At 38.1% G+C, this 4,003-nt stretch overlaps 1 pseudogene; it reads left to right on the top strand.

The window, feature by feature from the left end:
* Positions 1-320: 320 nt before the first annotated feature.
* On the top strand, positions 321-2,160 carry LOC103263636 (annotated as a pseudogene).
* Positions 2,161-4,003: the final 1,843 nt, after the last annotated feature.

Raw genomic sequence — 4,003 nt, 5'->3', positions numbered from 1 at the left:
GGGCTTGTTAATGGAAATAGAACACAACCTTAAGCAGTTATACTCTGTGGAATAATCTGGATAAGCTGAGAAGTCAGAGAACAACAGCCCTATCTCCACCAGACTCTTCTCCACAGCTCCTCTGCTGGGAGCCTCCAGCTTAGCACAGCATAGGTCGCTCACCACCCACCTGAACACACAGGGATGAGAAGCAGCATGAACAGGGATGAACTTTAGGAACCACTGTTCTAAGGGTCTCTCCAACCACTGTTCTAAGGGTCTCTTTCTGTACCTTTTTGCACAGAAAGAATATTAGGAAGCCATGATTTTCACAGCTAAGTATGAAAACTTTTATCATTGGATTCAGTTGTGAGAAAAATGGTAGGAAGACAACACTAGCTAAGAACTTGCAGAAACAGCTCCCAAATTGTAGTGTCCTATCTCAGGATGATTTCTACAAGCCATGGTCTGACATAGAGACAGATAAAAATGAATGGCTGCCATACGATGAAGCCCTTAATATAGAAAAAATGATGCCAGCCATTTCCTGCTGGGTGGAAAGCCCAAGACACTCTCTGGTACCAACAGACTGGTGAGGTACTGAGGAAATTCCTGTTTTAATCATAGAACATTTTCTTCCTGTTAATTATAAGCCTCTTGAAAACCTATTCAGTAAATGGTGCTGGGAAAACTGACTGACCACATGCAGAAGATTGAAACAGGACCCCTACCTATTACCATACACAAAAATTAACTCTAAATGGATCAAAGACCTAAACGTAAAACAAACTATAAGAATCTTAGAAAACACAGGAGACACTCTTATGGAAATTGGAACTGAGAACCAAATTCCTACTCAGAACGCTAAAGGCCAGTACCTTAAGAAATAAGATAGATAAGTGGGACCTCATTAAATTAACGAGCTTCTGCAAAGCAAAAGAAACCATCAAGTTAGCAAGGAGACAGCCCACAGAATGGGAAAAAAATATTTGCCAACCATATATCTGACAAAGGCCTAACATCTAGGATCTGCAAGGAACTCAAATGCACCGAAGGGAAAATAACAAACCGCCCCTTTAAAAAGTGGGCAAAGGACATGAATAGACACTTCTCAAAAGAAGATATACGGTCAACCAACAGACACATGAAAAAGTGCTCAGCCTCACTCATCATCAGAGAAATGCAAATCAAAACCACATTGAGATACCACCTAACCCTTGTAAGAATGGCCATCATTAATAAAACAAACAACAACAGATGCTGGCGAGGATGTGAAGAAAAAGGAATGTCTCTACACTGCTGGTGGGAATGCAAACTTGTACAACCTCTGTGGAAAACAGTCTAGAGATTTCTGAAAGAACTAGAAATTGACCTTCCATATGACCCAGCAATTCCCCTATTGGGAATATACCCGGAGGAACTCAAATTATTCTACAAGAAGTTACCTGCACACGTATGTTTATTGCAGCTCTATTCACAATAGCAAAAACATGGAACCAACCATCTTGTCCATCGAAGCTGGACTGGATAAAAAAAAAATGTGGTACATATACACAATGGAATATTACACAGCCATAAAGAACGACAAATATATGGATTTTGCAGCAACCTGGATGGATTTGGAGTCCATCATACTCAGTGATTTATCACAGAAACAATGAACAGAGTTCCATATGTTCTCACTCCTAAGATGACCTTGAACAATTATAATGCCATAAGAAAGCTACTGGCAGTAATGGGAAACTGTTGGGGAGGGTGGGATTGGCAGTTGAGGGAAACTGCTAGGGGAGGGAGGGACATATCTCATTAACAGGGGTACCTGCATGATCAATGTTTGTATACCTAACCCTGAATTGTACCCACATCTTTACAATAAAAATTAAAAAAAATAATTATAAGGCTATTGACACTATATGGAACAGAAGCAATTTTCTGACCATTCCATATGAAGAACATAGGAGAGAGAGGAGTACAAGGGTCTACAGGCCTCTGGACCTCCCGGGTTATTTTGATGGCCACGAGTGACCCATGAATATAAAGCACAGACAAGAAATTCAGGACATTACATGGGAACTTATCTACCTAAGTGGAACAAAATCTGAAGAGGATCTCTTTTCATAAGTAAATGAAGATCTAATACAAGAACTAGCAAAGTAAAGGTATTTGCAAATAATAGCATAAATATGGAATGTAGCACAAACTTCCTGGAGAATTAGGAAACTCAAAGGAACATATTAGAGAACATTAACCAAGATACACTATGTACTTGGTACAATGATAGCAGTTATTTTGTATGCTTATTTTTCATCAGACATGGTTTTCTCAACATGTGGAACAGGAAATATCCATGCCAATGGACTGTAATCTACCTTAATGAGTTACTCCCACTCAAGTGAGTACATAAGTGAACAAGAACTCATGAACAATGCGCTAGTAAGTCTTCCCCTTCTGAACATAACTCTATAACGATGACTGTAAAACTTTTCTGATTGGAATTCAGAGTAAAAAATAGGAATAACAGCACAATCCAATATATATAGAATCATTATATGGATGTTTGTGTAATGTGATGTGTACATAAACACACACACATAACAAGTATCACAAGACTGTGATTTTTTTCTATTTTTAATTTTTAAGACTGGGCACAGTACTCAAGTCTGTAATACCAGCATTTTGGAAGGCAGAGGCAAGAGGATTGCCTGAGGGGTTGGAGACCAGTCTGGGCAACTTAGCAAGACCTTGTCCCTTCTGTAAATCAAAAAATTAGCTGGGTATAGTGGTGAGTGCCTGTAGTTCCAGCTACTTGGAAGGCTGAGGCAGAAGCATCGCCTGAGCCCAGCAGGTCGAGGCTGTGGTAGTCATGCCACTGCACTCCAATCTGGGCAATAGAGTGCAATTCTGACTCAAAATAAAATTAATTTAATTAAAGATATATATATTTTTAGTTAGAGTCTCACTCCATCGCCCAGGTTGGTGTGTAATGGCATGCTCGTGGCCACCCCAGCGTCCTGCTGGTCTCTGGCAATTCTTCCACCTCAGCCTTCCAAGTGGCCAGAACTACAGATGCGTACTACCATACCTGGCTAATTTTTGATTTATCGTAGAGACAAGGTCTCGCCAAGTTGCCCCGGTTGATCTCAAACCCACGGTCTCAGACAATCCGCTCTCCTCAGGCTCCCAAAGTGCTCCAATTACAGGCTGAGCCACCGAGCCCTACCTAAATTAAATATTTTTAATTTTAAAAAATATAGATTACAAACCACAGTTTGGAAAATTATTCTTTGTATCTTCTCATAGCAACACTTGCTATCTGCAAATAAGAAGTAAGTCACATTGAATAAATAAACAATTTACTGAAAAAATAAATTAATTAATAAATACCACCTGAAGTGTTGGATTGTTAAAAGTATAAAAAAGGAAATATAATCAGCATAAAACTGAATTTTGTAAAGATTCATATATATATATATATATATATATATATATATGTTAGTGTTAGCTGTGTAGTTAACAGATGTCTCAACATTTAGAATGAACCTAAATACAATTATTGGAAAGTTTATTTGCTTACAGTACAGAGAATAAATGCTACCAGTCTGGTACATTTTACATATTGGCAAGAAGAAAAATGGGAAGAGAAGTAGAAGGAACAGAAGGCCCCTAAAAGGAGGTAGAGATGTAAGTGGCTCAGACTTGACATATTTTAATAGGAAATTACAGGATTATATATTGTTATTAAATTTATGGGAGGAAGGATAGGAATTCTATTTAGAGCTATAGCCAAAACTAGAAGAAGTGCTGAAAAAATGTTTAAAAGTGATTCCTCTATAAAACAGAGTTGAAGTCAAAAAACATAAAAGGGAAGGCCACTGGTTTCTATTTTAACCATTTAGTCAGATTTAATCATTTACACATTTTATTATGACAATTTTATGTAGGGAATTTATTCACTTATGGCCCAGTAATTAACTTCATGCCAAGGAGCTTAAGGTGGGGCAAAAAATTTAAGCAACCTTTTCTC

This window comes from Carlito syrichta, unplaced genomic scaffold (genome assembly GCF_000164805.1).
Source record: "Carlito syrichta isolate Samal-C Ts95f unplaced genomic scaffold, Tarsius_syrichta-2.0.1 Scaffold305199, whole genome shotgun sequence".
Taxonomy (NCBI): Eukaryota; Metazoa; Chordata; class Mammalia; order Primates; family Tarsiidae; genus Carlito; species Carlito syrichta.
Note: the sequence above shows the minus strand (reverse complement) of the source record. Positions and strands in the feature narration are given on the sequence as shown.